Source organism: Triticum dicoccoides, chromosome 4A (assembly GCF_002162155.2).
Source record: "Triticum dicoccoides isolate Atlit2015 ecotype Zavitan chromosome 4A, WEW_v2.0, whole genome shotgun sequence".
Classification (NCBI taxonomy): Eukaryota; Viridiplantae; Streptophyta; class Magnoliopsida; order Poales; family Poaceae; genus Triticum; species Triticum dicoccoides.
The window spans coordinates 624870777-624889801 of record NC_041386.1 but is presented as its reverse complement, the minus strand read 5'-3'; the positions used below and the strand labels follow the sequence as shown (position 1 = coordinate 624889801).

The window sequence follows — 19025 nt, the reverse complement described above, 5'->3', positions numbered from 1 at the left end:
AATTTTGGGTACCAGGCTAGAGTTCAGTACAGCTTTTCATCCACAGACAGATGGACAGACTGAGAGAGTAAACTAGATTCTGGAGGATATGCTGAGAGCTTGTGCGCTAGATTATGGATCTAGTTGGGACGATAATTTGCCATATGCAGAGTTCTCTTACAACAACAGTTACCAAAACCAGTTTAAAGATAGCCCCTTTCGAAGCCTTGTACAGAAAGAGGTGCAGGACACCGTTGTCATGGGATGAAGTTGGAGACGGTCAGTTGTTTGGACCTGACTTGATTAAAGAGTCTGAACGGAAGGTGAAGTGGATACGCGATAGGCTCAAGGTAGCCCAGTCTAGACAGAAAAGTTATGCAGATTCTAAACGCAAGGAGACAGTTTACGAGGTTGGAGATAGAGCTTATCTTTGAGTATCTCCACTTCGAGGAACAAAGCGTTTTGGAGTTAAAGGGAAGTTAGCGCCACGATTTGTAGGACCATATCGAGTTTTGGAGCGTATGTGAGAAGTGGCCTACAAGTTAGAATTACCCGAAGGATTGTCAGGAGTTCATGATGTGTTTCACGTTTCTCAGCTGAAGAAGTGTCACGCAGAGATGGCTGACATACCGTTGAGAGATACAGTGCCTTTGGAAACTATTCAGTTGGATAACGATTTGACCTACAAGGAGAAGCCAGTCAAGATTCTCGAGTTTGCCAACTGAGTTACTCGCAGCAAGGTTATCAAGTTTTGCAAAGTTCAGTGGAGCCACCACTCAGAGGATGAAGCCACCTGGGAGCGAGAGGAAGATTTGCTCAAGGACCACCCTCACCTATTTTCTAGCCAACCCGAATCTCGAGGGCGAAATTCATCTTAAGGAGGGTAGGTTTGTAACATCCCAAATTTTCAATGATCATCAATGCATATCATATTTCTTTTGCATTATGGTTGATCCTAGAAATTCTACGCAACTCAATGACCCACGGAGAGAGTTGGGGATTTCGTTATTTTCATATTTGAGTTTTCTCAAATTTTGAGAATAGGATCATTTGATTTTATTTATTTTATCATCAATTATTTCTATTACAAAACTATGAGAGAGGGAATAAAATGACTTTCCCAAAATAAAGAAATATTGAGGATTTAATAATAAAATCAAATAGGATTTTATTCCGGAGTTTTTCGGTGTTTTATTTGAATTTAGGAAAAATGTGCGTTTTTCAAAACTGCATTTAGGTACCAAATAAATGTTCACCTTGTGAGGCTTGATTTTATAAGCCCGTGAAAATTTATTTCGGAATTTTTGGAGTCCGTTTAGTATTTATTTTTCTTTTTCTTCCGAGCGGAATATTTAAAAAAAACGCGCCGCGCGCCGACTGGGCCATGGACCAGCCGACGGCCGACCCCGCCGCCTGCCGTCTCCCTCCAAGAGACCGGAGCCGCCGCCGCCGCCCGAGTCCGGCTCGGAGCCGCCCCGCCGTGCCCCCTTCCCCAAGGCAGCACACCCCCTCCTTAAATACCGGACCCCCCGCCGCCCGCCGCCTCCCGTCGCCGTGCCGCACCCCGCCGCACCCCCGCCGACCCGCCGGAGTGCCACGCCGGAGGTATAGCCGCCGCTGTTCGCCGTTCGTTTTTTTTAAAAAACCCGCCTCAGTTTATTTTTTTCGAAACCCTAGATCGGTTTATTTTTTTAGTTTATTTATTAGTGAACGTTCACCGATCCGTTCATTTTAGCGAACGTGTTCACCGGTTAGTTTCTGTTAATGAACGTCCGTTCGATTAACTGTTCGTCAGTTTTTTTTTCTCGGATTAAATCCGCGATTTTTCTGATCGCGATTCCTGATCCGATTTTCGTTTTAGTTTAACTTTTCGCTCGTTTATCGGAATCAGGCGATTCAAGCGCCTAGAGTTTCGTCTCGAAACCCTCTATCCGTTTAACCAACTTAAACAAGATTTTGCTACTATAAAATATGCCCTAGATCCAGATTACTAGGACGAAGTTGTTTTCTTTCGCCGTTTGACTTTCGTTGCTTTGTTCGATTCGATTCTTTTGCCAACCGGAGTTCTTAAGTTGAACCTTCTAGTTAGATCTCTTATTTGAGTTTTAACTGTGCATTAGATGGGTACTTATTGTATGCTCGTTTGTTTGTTTGCGATAGAGTATCCGGAGTGTGCCGCCTGTTACTTCGAATCTCTAGGTTTCGCGGATCATCAGCAAGGCAAGTAACACTTTGATCATACCTTCTCTACTACCCAATTTTATTGCATTAGATCAATCCTCACACATTGCATGATTAGGATCTAATTAAATTGTGGGAAGAGAATTAGTTGAGGTAGTACCTATTACCTGTTTATTTTCAAACCTTTGGGAGTTACTTCTACGTTTGCTTATTATGCCATGCTATGCTAGTAGACGTGGATTGGGTGAGTGAAATCCATGACAGATGTGAGATTGTTAATTAATGGTTTATCTAAGGTGGCAACTTAAACACACATCTGGGTGGATAGAGGCACCTGGGTATTCCAGGACTTGCCTGTTTTTTTTGGACCGCCACCCAGACTCAAAGGGATCATAAGACTATTCATACTAGAAACTTTCGTGTGCAACCACAAGCTATTATGGGCTCTAGCATAGTTGACTAAGTTGTGCGAACTCTTACAGTGGTAGACTAGCAGATGTAGGGGATGTAGGTGGTACGGTCTACCCGATCGTAAGGTGCTAGCGCTTCTGAAAGACTATGTCTCGATCATCCGTCTTCTCAAACACCCTGTAGTGCGAGAAACCAAACGGAGGCGATCGAGTCTTGTGAGGAAAAGTGCGCAAACCTCTGCAGAGTGTAACAAACTAATCATGATTAGCCGTTTCCCCGGTTATGAACATCTTGAGTATCTAGTACCTGGAATATCATGTGAATCTCAACATGTTACTCTAAATTAATATTGTGGGGTTTTAATGATGATACTTAATTGGGATTGAGAATGTTGTCAACCATTCTCAATGTTTAACAACTATCATGATAGTTAAATAAATTTTATTCCTTTGAAGTAGGGAAAAATTGGCTTTACGCAAAAACTATAACCATAGAGCTTTCCACCAGCCAAATATGCATATAGTATAGCTGTTTCATTCCATTACTCTCTATGTGTTACATTGCCAGCATATTCCATGTGCTGACCCATTTTCGGGCTGCAATGTTAATGTTGCAGACTTTTCAGATGACGATTAAGGAGTTTTAGGTCGTGGTTCTATACTCAGTAATGCCGTTGGAGTTGATGGACTCACTTATCTTCCAAGCCTTCCGTTGTTATCGTTATTAGATGGCCTTAAGCCATAGTTATTGTAATAAGTTCTCTTTTGAGACACTCGATGTAATAAGTGTGTGATTGCTACTCTGTTATAAATCCTCCGAGTACCGTGTGGTGTCAGCCTTACTGATCCAGGGATGACACCGGAGCACAGAGATCAGACTGTTTGAGGTCTGGTCGCTACAACGATCCCCAACAGTGGCATCATGAGCTAGGTCTATGCGTAGTTTCTATGGACGAGTAGAACACAAAGCAGTTGTGGGCGTCGATATTGTCTATTTACTTGCCGTTACTAGTCTTATCTTGATTCGGCGACATCGTGGGATGAAGCGGCCCGGACCGACCTTACACGTACTCTTACGTGAGACCGGTTCCACCGACTGACATGCACTAGTTGCATAAGGTGGCTAGCGGGTGTCTGTCTCTCCCACTTTAGTCGGATCGGATTCGATGAAAAGGGTCCTTATGAAGGGTAAATAGAAATTGGCATTTCACGTTGTGGTTTTGGCGTAGGTAAGAAACGTTCTTGCTAGAAACCTATAGCAGCCACGTAAAAACTTGCAACAACAATTAGAGGACGTCTAACTTGTTTTTGCAGCATATGCCTTGTGATGTGATATGGCCAAAAGGATGTGATGAATGATATATGTAATGTATGAGATTGATCATGTTCTTGTAATAGGAATCACGACTTGCATGTCGATGAGTATGACAACCGGCAGGAGCCATAGGAGTTGTCTTAATTTATTTATGACCTGCGTGTCAACATAAACGTCATGTAATTACTTCACTTTATTGCTAAAGCGTTAGCCATAGTAGTAGAAGTAATAGATGACGAGACAACTTCAAGAAGACACGATGATGGAGATCATGGTGTCATGCCGGTGACAACGATGATCATGGAGCCCCGAAGATGGAGATCAAAAGGAGCAAAATGATATTGGCCATATCATGTCACTATTTGATTGCATGTGATGTTTATCATGTTTTACATCTTATTTGCTTAGAACGACGGTAGCTTAAATAATATGATCCCTCACTAAAATTTCAAGAAAAGTGCCCCCCCCCTAACTGTGCACCATTGCGAAGGTTCGTTGTTTCGAAGCACCACGTGATGATCGGGTGTGATAGATTCTAACGTTCGAATACAACGGGTGTTGACGAGCCTAGCATGTACAGACATGGCCTCGGGACACATGCGAAACACTTAGGTTGACTTGACGAGCCTAGCATGTACAGACATGGCCTCGGAACACAGAAGACCGAAAGGTCAAACATGAGTCGTATAGAAGATACGATCAACATGAGATGTTCACCGTTGATGACTACTCCGTCTCACGTGATGATCCGACACGGCCTAGTCGATTCGGATCATGTTTCACTTAGATGACTAGAGGGATGTCTATCTGAGTGGGAGTTCATTAAATAATTTGATTAGATCAACTCAATTATCATGAACATAGTCTAAATTGTCTTTGAAAATATGTTGTAGATAAATAGCTCACGTTGTAGCTCCCTGTTTCAATACGTTCCTAGAAAAAGATTAAGTTGAAAGATATTGTAAGCAATGATGTGGACTAGGTCCGTAGTCCGAGGAGTGTCCTCACTGCTACACATAAGGCTTACGTCTTTGATGCACCGCTCGATGTGCAAACCCCTACAACGTCGTCTGTGGATGTTGTGAACACCTGACAGACACATCCTGATGACTACTTGATAGTTTAGTGCACCATACTTACGGCTTAGAATCGGGATTCCAATGACGTTTTGAACGCCATAAGACATATGAGATGTTGCAAGAGATGAAATTGGGATTTCAGGCTCATGCACGTGTTGGGAGGTATGAGACCTCTGACAAGTTCTTTTGCCAACAAGATGGAGGAGAATAGCTCAGCTAGTGAGCATGTGCTCAGAATGTCTGGGTGCTACAATCACTTAAATCAAGTGGGAGTTAAACTTCCAGATAAGATAGTGATTGACAGAGTTCTCTAGCCACTATCACTAAGCTACTAGATCTTTGTGATGAACTATGACATGCAAGGGATGGAGATGATCCCGGAGCTGTTTGCGGTGCTTAAGACCGCAAAAGGTAGAAATCAAAAAGGAGCATCAAGTGTTGATGGTTTAACAAGACCACTGGTTTCAAGAAGGGCAAGGGCTAGAAGGGAAACTTCATGGATGGCAAACCAGTTGCCGCTCCAGTGAAGGAACCCAAGGTTGAACCCAAACCCGAGACTAAGTGCTTCTATTGTAAGGTGAACGGTCATTGGTAGCGGAATTACCCCAAATGCATGGTAGATAAGAAGGCTGGCAACTTCAACAAAGTATATACGTGTTATTGATGTGTACCTTACTAGTACTCATGGTAGCACCTGGGTATTGGATACCGGTTCAGTTGCTATTATTGTTGACTTGAAGCAAAAGCTACGGACTAAACGAAGACTGGCTGAGGGCGAGGTGACGATGTGTGTTGGAAGTGTTTCCAAAGTTGATGAGATCACCATCGCACGCTCCATCTGCCTTCGGGATTAGTATTGAACCTAGATAAATGTTATCAGGTGTCTACGTTGAGCATGAATATGATTAGATCATGTTCATTGCAATACGGTTATTCATTTAAGATAGAGAATAATGGTTATTCTGTTTACATGAATAATACCTTTCATGGTCATGCACCCTATGTGAATGGTTCATTGAATCTCGGTCGTGGTAATACACATGTTCACGCCAAAAGATGTAGAGTTAATAATGATAGTACCACTTTCTTGTGGCACTGCCGCTTAGGTCATATTGGCGTAAGATGCATGAAGAAGCTCCATGTCGATGGATGTTTGGAGTCACTTGATTTTGAATCGCTTGACACATGCGAGCCATGCCTCATGGGCAGGATGACTAAGACCCTGTTTTCAGGTAAAATAAAACGGGCAAGTGACTTGTTGGAAATCATACATGCTGATGCGTGTGATCCAATGAGAATTGAAGCGTGTGGTGGATATCGCTATTTTCTCATCTTCACTGACAATTTGAGTAGATATAGGTATATTTACTTAATGAAGCGCAAGTCTAAAACGTTTGAAAAGTTCAAGCAATTTCAGAGTGAAGTTAAGAATCATCATAACAAGAAGATCAAATTCCTACGATCTGATCAATGAGAATTTCTGAGCTATGAGTTTGGCAATCACTTAAGACATTGTGGAATTGTTTCATAGTTAAAGCCATCTGGAACACCACAGGGTAATGGTGTGTCCGGACATCGTAATCGAACCTTATGAGATATGGTGCGATCTATGATATCTCTTACCGATCTACCGTTTTCATTTTGAGGATATGCGTTAGAGACACTGCATTCACTTTAGATAGGACACCATCTATGTCCGTTGAGACGACGCCGTATGAACATTGGTTTGGCAAGAAACCAAAGTTGTCGTTTCTTAATGTTTGGGGTTGCGATGCTTAAGGCTTTAGCTGGAGAAGCTCGAACCCAAAAGCGGACAAACACATCTTCATAGGATACCCAAAGGTGACAGTTGGGTATACCTTCTATCTCAGATCCGAGGGCAAATTGTTTGTCGCTAAGAACGGGTCCTTTCTCGAGAAGGAGTTTCTCTCGAAAGAATTGAGTGGGAGGAAGATAGAACTTGATGAGGTTGTCGAACCTTTACTTCAACTAGAGAGTGATGCAACACAGAAAGATGTTTTCTATGGCGCCTACGTCTATTGAATAGGAAGTTAATGATAGTGATCATGAAGCTTCGGATCAAGTTGCTATCGAACCTCGTAGGTCGAAAAGGATATGTACTACTCCTGGGTGGTACGATAATCCTGTCTTAGATATCATGTTGTTAGACAACAATGAACCTACGAGCTATGGAGAAGCAATGGTGGGCCCGTATTCCAACAAATGGTTAGAAGCCATGAAATCCGAGATAGGATCCATGTATTAGAACAAAGTATAGACTTTGGTGGACTTGCCCGATGATCGGCAAGCCATTGAGATAAATGGATCTTTAAGAAGAAGACGGACATGGGCGGTAATGTTACCGTCTATGAAGCTTGACTTGTGGGAAAGAGTCTTTTCACAACTTCAAAGGAGTTGACTACGATGAGAATTTCTCACCCGTAGCGATGCTTAAGTCCGTCGGAATCATGTTAGCATTAGTTGTATTTTTCGATTATGAAATCTGACAGATGGATGTCAAAAAACAAGTTTTCTTACCAGTTTTCGTAAGAAAGAGTTGTATGTGATACAATCAAAGTTTTGTCGATCCTAAGGATGCTAAAAGGTATGCTGGCTCCATCAATCCTTCTATGGACTAGAGCAAGCATCTCGGAGTCAGAATATATGCTTTGATGGAGTGATCAAAGCTTTTAGGATTATACAATGTTTGCTAGAAACTTGTATTTACAACAAAGTGAGTGGGAGCACTACAACATTTCTGATAAGTATATGTGGATGACATATTGTTGATCTGAAATAATGTAGAATTTCTGGAAAGCATAAACAGTTGTTTGAAGAGTGATTTTCAAAGGAAGACCTAGATAAAGCTGCTTGCATATTGAGCATCAAGATCTATAGAGATAGATCAAGACGCCTGATGATACTTTCAAAGAATGCACACCTTGACATGTTTTTGAAGGAGTTCAAAATAGATCAGTCAAAGAAGGGGTTCTTACCTGAGTTGTAAGGTGTGAAGTTGAGTAAGACTCGAAGATTGACCACGGCAGAAGAAAGAGGAAGGACGAAGGTCGTCCCCTATGCTTTTGTCATAGGCTCTATACGGTATGCCATGCTGAGTACCGCACCAGATGTGTGCCTTGCCACATGTCTGGCAAGAGGGTACAAAGGAGATCTAGGAATGGATCACCAGATAGCGGTCAAAATTATCCTTAGAGGAATAAGGAAATGTTTCTCGGTTATGGAGGTCATAAAGAGTTCGACATAAAGAGTTACATCGATGCAAGCTTGACACCTATCCGGATAGCTCTGAGTAGAGATATCGGATACGTATAATGGAGCAAAAATTTGAAATAGCTCCAAGTGGAACGTGGTAGCAGCATCTACGATATAAAGTTTGCAAAATACATAGGGATCTGAATATGGCAAGACTCGTTGACTACAACCTCTCTCACAAGCATAACATGATCAAACCCAGAACTCTTGAGTGTTAATCACATAGTGATGTGAACTAGATCATTGAGTCTAGTAGACTCTTGGATGTTGGTCACATGGCGATGTGACCTGTGAGTGTTAATCACATGGCGATGTGAACTAGATTATTGACTCTAGTGCAAGTGGGAGACTGTTGGAAATATGCCCTAGAGGCAATAATAAATTAGTTATTATTATATATCTCATTGTTCATGATAATCGTTTATTATCCATGCTAGAATTGTATTGATAGGAAACTCAGATACATGTGTGGATACATAGACAACACCATATCCCTAGTAAGCCTCTAGTTGACTAGCTCGTTCATCAATAGATGGTTAAGGTTTCCTGACCATGGACATTGGATGTCGTTGATAACGTGATCACATCATTAGGAGAATGATGTGATGGACAAGACCCAATCCTAAGACTAGCACAAGATCGTGTAGTTCGTTTGCTAAAGCTTTTCTAATGTCAAGTATCATTTCCTTAGACCATGAGATTGTGCAACTCCCGGATACCGTAGGAGTTCTTTGGGTGTGCCAAACGTCACAACGTAACTGGGTGGCTATAAAGGTGCACTACGGGTATCTCTGAAAGTGTCTGTTGGGTTGGCACTAATCGAGACTGGGATTTGTCACTCTGTGTAAACGGAGAGGTATCTCTGGGCCCACTCGGTAGGACATCATCATAATGTGCACAATGTGATCAAGGAGTTGATCACGGGATGATGTGTTACGGAACGAGTAAAGAGACTTGCCGGTAACGAGATTGAACAAGGTATCGGGATACCGACGATCGAATCTCGGGCAAGTATCGTACCGATAGACAAAGGGAATTGTATACGGGATTGATTGAATCCTTGACATCGTGGTTCATCCGATGAGATCATCATGGAGCATGTGAGAGCCAACATGGGTATCCAGATCCCGCTGTTGGTTATTGACCGGAGAGTTGTCTCGGCCATGTCTGCATGACTCCCGAACCCGTAGGGTCTACACACTTAAGGTTCGATGATGCTAGGGTTATAGGGAAAGTATGTACGCGGTTACCGAATGTTGTTTGGAGTCCCGGATGAGATCCCGGACATCACGAGGAGTTCCTGAATGGTCCGGAGGTAAAGCTTTATATATGGGAAGTCCCATTTTGGTCACCGAAAAGGTTTCGGGTGCTATCGGTAACGTACCGGGACCACCGGAAGGGTCCTGGGGGTCCATCAGGTGGGTCCACCAGCCCCGGAGGCCTACATGGGCCAATAGTGGGAAGGGACCAGCCCCTAGGTGGGCTGGGGCGCCTCCCACCAAGGCCCAAGGCGCCTCCAAGAGGGGAAGGGGGCAAACCCTAGGGCAGATGGGCCCTAAGGCCCACCCCAGGTGCGCCTCCCCCTCTCCCCCTTGTGGCCGCCACCCTAGATGGGATCTAGGGCTGCCACACCCCTTGGGGTGGGAACCCTAGAGGGGGCGCAGCACCCTCCCCTCCCCCTATATATACTAGTCGTGAACCCGTGCGTTTGCACGGGCTAGTTATGTGTTATTATCTTAGGGTCCCTATTATAGTTGATGGTTATTCATAAGGGGATGTATCAGATCCGTATATTATAAGGGAATTCTTACTCAAGTGAGCGTATGAATGCCAGTGATTGACGTTACACAATTTTTTATTTAAACGACATAAGAACTTAACAATTTGCCAAGAAGAGAACATTGTATCTTCCATAGAGCCTATGTTGTCGAAGATAGGGAAGACACATGTAATGTTTATGTACGTAGACAACTAAGACTTATTAGTGGCCTATGAAAATAATTACAAATGTGTACATCATCCTGGCGTCCTGCATCGGATGGTGACCTCTTAATGGGGCAGGTCGAGGAGAGAAAGGAGGAAATGAGTCATGTAAATTAATTGATCAATAGCAATTTACGGCTTAAACAACTACCGCCTAACCTATTTAATCTCATGCATCCATTGTCTAACGTAAATGGTTGCATAAACTCGTCTATGTATGTAACTATGTTTAGATAATGGTTATAGAATCTGGACCAGGATGTAATGCAGCGGTGGAAATTTCCACTCAAACTGCAATTAATCGATGACGTACACGACGTCAACCACTCCTGTGATCGGCCGATGGTACCTCACTGATCAACTTGTGTGGCATCGTTATACATGTATTGTGGAGATACCAGAGAGAATTTGTAGAAAATAGGAAGAAAATAATGTATAATTAAGTAGGAGAATACACGTGATCAACTTGCTTTTCCCCCTCGCTTGTCATGGTAAAATTATTTATCAAAAGTGGTTTGATATATGTCATAACATTCCTGAATGCTTGCTTCTTCACATACTTGTCCAAAAGCACCAGATCGACGTATTAATTCATCACCATTAGTGTTCGTTGAAGTGGATCATATTCTGGATGCATTCTTTGGACAACAACCTCCATGTATATGCTCGTGAGACATGACAGCCGAATTAGCCAAATAGAGATGGCTGTAAAAGTGACCAAACCCTAAAGAGAAGATAAACATGGGGAAGAGATAGACCTGAGAGTTTGTGACAGACATGTGACCATTATCTCATATTCATATAAGTATCCTCATATCAAATTATTGTTTTAGATTCCAAAATTGTTTCATTGCAAATGGTCAGACATAGAAAAATCAATGAGTTGTAAAATCCTAAATAGGTTCGTGCATTGGATTGGAAATGCTACACAGGGAAACATAATATACTTGATCTCTCTACGTCTTTCGTTTAATAATATTGAAAAATGCAGATAGTGGAAATAACAAACAAATGGGAACAGAGGACATACACAAAATATTTATACAGGTCTCTTTAACCACTTTACATCTTATTATAGAACCCAGGTATGTCCACATGCCATCGTCTCTCTTTAAAAACTTTTGACAGGTTTCTCACAATGCAAAACAGTAAGAGAAAAAAATGTTATTACCACCTTTTGAAGGAACATAATAAACTGCCGAATACTGCACCGTTGGTATTACTTACCATGTCAAATATGGAGAGTATTGCTTAAGTGTGCAAGTATTGTTTTAGTACAATGCGCATAGTCAGAATTATATTGATCAACATCACCATGCACAATAATTGTAACGCCAATGTAATGTTCCAATAAGAAAATAGGATAAACTTCAATATACAATCTGCACAAATTTTAAGGCCAAGCTCCTACCAATAATCAAACTCAACCTGTCAAAGTGCATAACTATTTTAAGAATCTGTACTGAGGTTGCAAACGGTGCAACTTCTTTAGTATTGAGTAGAATGCTGCCAAATTTTGTTAACCATTTGTACACACAGTCCTTATTTATTCGATAAATGAATTAACAGTAAAACTCTAACAGAAAAGAGATGCTAAAACACCAAGTATATAAAGCAGTTAAAAATAGCATTGATTACCAATATGTATAGCATTAGCATCGTCATGGCATTACCTGACTTACATCGTATTATGATGCGCTGTATTTATCAAGTGACTGGATTGACTATTCTGGAGAATTCAGTCTCTCATGGGGACTCATGTAGAATCCATCCAATAGAATAAGTACGCACAAATATAACATAATAATTTGTCAAGACTTCTAGCACGGTAATTTTTATGCAAAAAAACAAATTTGTCAAAATGATTGGGTAAAATCTTATCAGATTCTGTACATGAAAGGGAGAGAGTTATAATAGTAGGTTATAAGATACATATACGTACCTTCTGGATTCAGAGACAAATATACATCATTGTAAGCTGGCAGGAATAACTACATTAATTTCCTACAGTTACAGAGTAAGCCAAAATTCAGGGTACAATGAAACACCATAAACTATGTTGTACGGGCCATGTAAGGGTCCATTTAGTCTCCACCTCTCCTCTCCCTCTCTCCCTGCTTCATAAAAGAAAAATGAAGCATACATGGATATCTTTGAAACTTATTTTGCTTCAGCATTTTCAACATAGAAGTAAAAGTAATCATTACTCAGGACCTTGCCGATAGATATTGCGAGATGGACAATAACTGCAGTCTGGGACATTTAGCCTAGTGTGACTACACTTTACTCTAGCCTGGCCTCCCGATGGAGGGTCCCCGTATAGTAGCTGGAATCGCAGGCAGAGGCTAGGCAAACATCATCTTACAAACAACTATGCATCAGAAAAGCAGGTTAGTTTCTCCCCATGTACCTGCGTACGTCGTCAAACATTGGAGATGTGGCCCGCAAAAAAAACACTTTGGAGATGCGCCTCATGGTTGCCGGTATCGGGAGAGATCACTAGTGGCAAGATTATGAGCATGATCGATCTAGAATTTCAGCAAGGGCCGGAAGAGGGAATGACTTGAGGATGGGACGGTCAGTTCTACTGATGTCGACGCATCAGGAGAGGCAGATAGGTCGGAATCGAAACAGGTGCCCTATCTACGTACTTGTTACGGGAGGTATTAGATCTGGTTGAGCGTCGATGATTAGTTGGGAGTCCACGTAATAATAAAAATAGAATACGTCCTCTCTGCCTCCTCCATCGATGTATTTCAAAGGGGAGATACCTAAAACACAGTAGTGTGGATTCATGGAATTGACGTGAACTTATGGAACATGGAGTAGGCCATCAAAAAAAAGAATATGATGGTGTCAGAGAGGGATTAGTTGCACCTGAATCATCCCATGGCGATCAAGCATTATCGACATGCCCAAGGATGGAAGCGTTCATCATAGCGGCAGCGTATCGATGGAGATCCATGTCCATCTTGGTTTTTAATTTTGATTGATCCTGTGAGATAGAAGAGGCATGGAGACGTGAGAGAGAGAGAGAGAGAGAGAGATAAGTTGGAGATTTTTTTCCTTTTGAGAGATTTGTGAGAGATTGGAGAGAAAAAGATACTTGCCCACGTCCATCTTGGTTTTTAATTTTGACTAGTTAAGTGCCCGTGCGTTGCTACATCAAATCAATATCCAACGGTTAGGAGCACGCTGCCACCTGTTCATCTTCCTCTTGTTTCGCGACGGTTCCTCCTCCTCAACCATGGCCTACCCAGACCCCGATGAACAACTCCAACCCCCCCCCCCCCACCCCACCCCCTCCCTTGTACCCCATGCACCGTCACCGATTAAGTTTTAGACTCGCTCCTGCCAGCAATGCGCACCCCCTATGCCTCACCCTCACGAGGAAATTGCCCGTGCGTTGTAAAGGGAGGATAGATATATATTCTAAAATTTAACAACAATTATGGTTAACCATATATGTTTAGTATTGTATGCACGTCAATAGTATGGGCTAACTTATTATCGTTAAATCATTACTTTTCTTATTCCACCCACCATCTACGTCTCTCAACCTATCAATGCCACACCAGGCTCAGACCCCCCCCTCTCACCCCAACCTCCACCACCATGGAAGCAACTCCCCTGACGTACTGCAGGATGTAGTTGGGCCATTGACATGTGGGCCCACTGCAGTATGAGATCCCTGTCCCACCACCACATCCATTTTGAATTTTAAGCAGGTAACCGTAATTGTAATAGTTTTGGTCGTTGATGACAAAAAAAGATGCAATGGATTTTGACCAAGTCACCATCATGTATTGTACTCAGTCGCATCCTCGAGTAATTGATAATGGGGAAAATATCATATGGAAACCAATATTGGTATGATAATGTACACTTTACATACATTACTTGTCATTACAAACTTAGCGAATATCCAATTTTCTAAGGGCACACAATATTGTTTGAAAATCGAATCATTACACAGAATCTACATTACCTTTGTACCTTGTCTAGCATTACACATGAATATATTTGCATCAGGTCAGTACACACAAAATACATATGCACTAAGTTGTTCCTACTAAACACTGATTCCCCATCGCAAACTGCATGATGTTACATCAAGCTGCACACGCTCGAGAAGGACCTTCAGTTGTACAGGAAAGTTCAAGCCAACTCAACTGCTTGCACTATATAAGTTAGAAACGTGTATTAGCATTCAAAACCTGAAAAATAAAATCTCTCATGTCCTTCTAAACCTTTAGGACTTTTTTTCCGATCACAGATCAACTCACAAGATAGTTAGGGAGGCATGGAAGGAGCTCAAACCAGTCGGTCTGGCTGATGTTGGGGCGATTATGTTGGCTGATGTTGAACCAGTCCACACTTTGCTGCTCACTGTTATTCTGCTCCCCTCCAAATCGGTCAACAGATGTTACCGCTGCCACTGCTCCGCGCCGTCGAATCAGTAATAGGAAACTATATTATACCTCAAATATTTTTGTCAAGGAAGGATCATAATAGGTATAACATATTGTGTATATGATAAAATCGAAGCATCTATGTTCTGCACACATGTCACAATCTCTTGGAGATCCGGCGGAATACACAATATAGATAAACTCTGGGATGTTTGGCATCCTATTAAAATATGTACACAGAATAATAATAAAATATTTAATAAAAGAAACGAAAGAGAATCATAAAAAAGGATTATAGAACCAGTGTTATATATTTCATTTACCCACCAATTTGTGTGATATCAAAAAATAAAACACTCGCAAAAATCTTGCACACTCTTACATATCCACGGTGACTATGGTTTAGAGTAGAGACTCTGACCTGAAACTTGAAAAATAGTCTGGAACACGTACATCACTTAAACGAGAATATGAGATGCCGCTGATCTTTTTATGTGGCGATTCATATTTACATGCCCGGCCAACTTCACAGTAAAAAAAACAGAGTGAAAATGGCAATAAAAGAAGGGTGAAATCTATCTCTTTATTTTATCAATGAAGTAGAGAAAGAAAAAATCGAATCAAGGAAGAAAACACCGAGGCGGTTTTATATACAGTATGGGACATCTAGCTTTAGTACAGATGGCATCCAGTTTCCTTTTTGGCTCAATTGTACTTGTACATATTGCACTTCGTTGGACTGCCATCACCACCAATGGCATGAATTAACTACCAAAGTCTTTTCAATTTAACGAAGACCACCCACAAGGAATTGTATGGTGAGGTTAACAAGATAACCCAACACATATTTGTTGTCTTCTTTCTTTTGGTTCGCTATAAATCGCCAACAAAACACTCTCTGATTGAATAGTCAGGTCAATGAGAACACAAGACTTGACCATTTACCTTGGTGGCTATGATACTGAAGTGTCAGACAGTTTTCTCCAAGTGAAACTATGTCGATGATGACTGTATTCCCTAGTGAAGTGGCGGTGCAGAATAAGGCCCTCAATAGTCTCATTCAGACTGCAGCTGGTCTTAGAAAATATTTATAATAAAGCCTCTTCTTCTGTACCTATGTCTTCTTTCTTGGCCTCCCAGACTTATGAGTTGCTGCAGTTATATACCAAGATCTAGATAGACAAGAATCCTAAATGGCACGCAGATGCAGACACACAGAATAATAAGAATCCTAGTAAAAAATTAAAGAGAGGGAGAGGTGGAAGAGCATACTGGGTCGTTGTGATGTTGCTGCCGTTGAGACCAGGTCAATCCGCTACCACTGCCGTTGGGAGGATTGCAAGATATTGATGTTGCAAGAAGCGTTTGATCTGGTCCGACTATGGGGACGAACTGCTTGCGCCGATAGGAGGAGAGAAGAACGTGTCGCCGCTGCCGTCTCCAGCCGGGTTATGGCGCCGCCACCAGAGTCACCTCATGGACCAACACACTGGATCGAGGTAGTTGGCAACAACAGAACAATTGAATAGAATCTGCAGTTTCTGCTCGAAACCCTCGATCGTTCTGGTTCCGTGGGGCAGCACAGGTAGCGACGATGCTTGGCGGCGTGACGGCGAGAGGCTGACGGATGCATGGTCGGTACTTCGAAAGCCGATGTGGATCTTGGTCTACTATCCTGAGGGAAGGAGAGGTCTGCCTTAGGAAAAGAAATCTATGAGACCACGTCTCACGCGAAACCCATCCTGATGGATGACACGTGGCATTCACAAATCACAAAGCATCCCAATCTCTGGGGGATGCTTTGTGATTTGTGAATGTCACGTGTCATCCATCAGGACGGGTCTCACTTGCTAACCGTGAGACCTGATCTCATATAATTTTTTTCCTCTGCCTTAGTAGAGAGATTTGGTTGTTAGGATCAATGCGCTAGGAAAGTTTATTTTTTTCGGATAATGCGCTAGGAAAGATAGGATTTGCAATTGATTGTCACTAAACTGTAATTTTATTGTTTGGAAACTGTGATTTTATTGTTTGGTAACTCATCATGTCGAGCAGAAAAAAGAGAAAAACTGAAACATAGGTAAAAACTGAAAATGGGTCAGATAACTTTTAGTAAGTAGTGATTTGATTTGAATGAGTTAATGCGTGACATTATTTTGAAAAGTGCTGATTTAATTGAGTTAATGCACGCCCCAAATGGGCCGACCAAAATTAATTATGGTTAAGCGAAAGTTTGTTAATAAGACACTCGCTGGCGTAATATAGGGTTCGTCGAGGGGTTGGTGGGAGGTGAGGCGAGACTACCAACTCATCTATTAGGAGTAGAGATTGATCTTGTGAGATAGAAGAGGCATGGAGACGTGAGAGAGAGATAAGTTGGTGATTTTTTCCTTTTGAGAGATTTGTGAGAGATTGGAGAGAGAAAGATACTTGCCTCGGGTATAGGGATGGCAATGGGTACCCATTACCCGCATACCCTGTGGGTAAAAACCCTATTAAGGTAAGGGTATGGGACAAAAAATTACCAATGGGTACTTAAATGGGAAAATATCATACCCATCGGGTAGAGAGGGTACGGGTATAGGATCGTATAACCCATGCCCGCGTATCCATGTACCCATCTAAAATGTTGACAGGTGGGTTTCCGTTAATATCCCAATATATTCATTTCCCCTCCTAATCACGCTAGGTAAAAACTCTAATGTGTATTCAAATTATCTCTATAATTTATCATGATTTCGTGAGCTTAAATTGTATGCATATGTGTTGTTATTTATGATTATGTGTTCTTGTTTAACATTTTTATATGTCACTTTATAGGCAAGTATTTTTTTATGAGAATATGTTGTTGCACATTGTTGTTTAAAATGTGTTGCTATTAATAATTTATGATTATATGTTGCTTTTTACAACTATTTTCTACTCAATTGATGTGTTGTAAACAAGGGTAATTTTCCCCGCGGGTACCCATACACCCTGTCGGGTGACGGGTATGGGAAAAAATTGTACCCTTGACGGGTATGGGTATGGGTGATGGGTAAACTCAGGGCAGATGGGTAAGGGTATGGGGTAGCTCCACCCGTACCTATACCCTACGGGTGCCATCACTACTCGGGTAAGATTTAGAGTTTTAGACAAACATGAGAGAGAGGCACGTGGAAGATTTATTTCCTTTTTAGAGATATGGGACGTTTTTTTTCTTTTGAGAGATGTGGGACGTCTTTTTCTGATTAACGTTATAAGGACTAATCTACACCGTTATAATTCGGACCCACTGGATTGACGACTCTAATTTTCTGATTAACGTGGTAATTTCTAGGAAGTCGGTAATTAGAATAGGTATAGATAGATAGATAGATATAGACTTGAGGTACGGGGGTTGCCCAACATACGATTTGATCTCTTTCTTGGCGCAGCCCTATCTCTCTCCCTCCTCGTCTCTCATAGTGCTTGGCGAAGCCTTGCTGGAGTCCCGCGCTCCTCCACCACCACCACGCCGTTGTGCTGCTGCTGGACAGAGTCTTCCACACCCTCTCCTTCTCCCCTTGCTGGATCAAGGCGTAGGAGACGTCACCGGGCTGCACGTGTGTTGAACGCGGAGGCGCCGTTGTTCGGCGCTTAGATCGGAATCAACCGCGATCTGAATCGCTACGAGTACGACTCCTTCATCCGCGTTCTTGTAACGCTTCCGCTTAGCGATCTACAAGGGTATATAGATGCACACTCCTTCCCCTCGTTGCTAGATTACTCCATAGATTGATCTTGGTGATGCGTAGAAAATTTTAAATTTCTGCTACGATCCCCAACAGAATTTTCTTTGGCCATGTTATTTTGAGAAGACATAATTGCTTAGTTAGTATGTTGGAAGTATTATCATTTTTATGTCAATATGAACTTTTGTATTGAATCTTTCAGATCTGAATATTCATACCACAATTAAGAAGAATTACATTAAAAATTATGCTAAATAAGACTCCGCATCAAAAATTCTGTTTTTATCATTTACCTCCTCGAGGACGAGCAGGAATTAAGCTTGGGGATGCTTGATACGTCTCCAAGGTATCTATAATTTTTGATTGCTCCATGCTATATTATCTACTGTTTTGGACATTATTGAGCTTTATTATATTATTTTTGGGACTAACCTATTAACCGGAAGCCCATCCCAGAATTGTTGTTTTTTTTGCCCGTTTTAGGGTTTTGAAGAAAAGGAATATCAAACGGAGTCCAAACAGAATGAAACCTTCGGAAACGTGATTTTCTCACCGAATACAACTCAGGAGACTTGGACCCTACGTCAAGCCAGCTAATAGGAGCCCATGAGGTAGGGGGGCACGCCTACCCCCCCCCCCCCAGGCGCGCCCTCCACCCTCGTGGGGCCCCTGTTGCTCCA

At 42.0% G+C, this 19025-nt stretch overlaps 1 long non-coding RNA gene across 1 annotated transcript; it reads right to left on the bottom strand.

The window, feature by feature from the left end:
- Positions 1 to 14131: 14131 nt before the first annotated feature.
- On the bottom strand, positions 14132 to 16251 carry LOC119289429. Its single transcript, XR_005141507.1, has 3 exons — positions 15905 to 16251; positions 14507 to 14690; positions 14132 to 14401 (listed from the first exon to the last, which is right to left on the bottom strand). It is a non-coding gene; the product is annotated as an uncharacterized LOC119289429 (long non-coding RNA).
- Positions 16252 to 19025: the final 2774 nt, after the last annotated feature.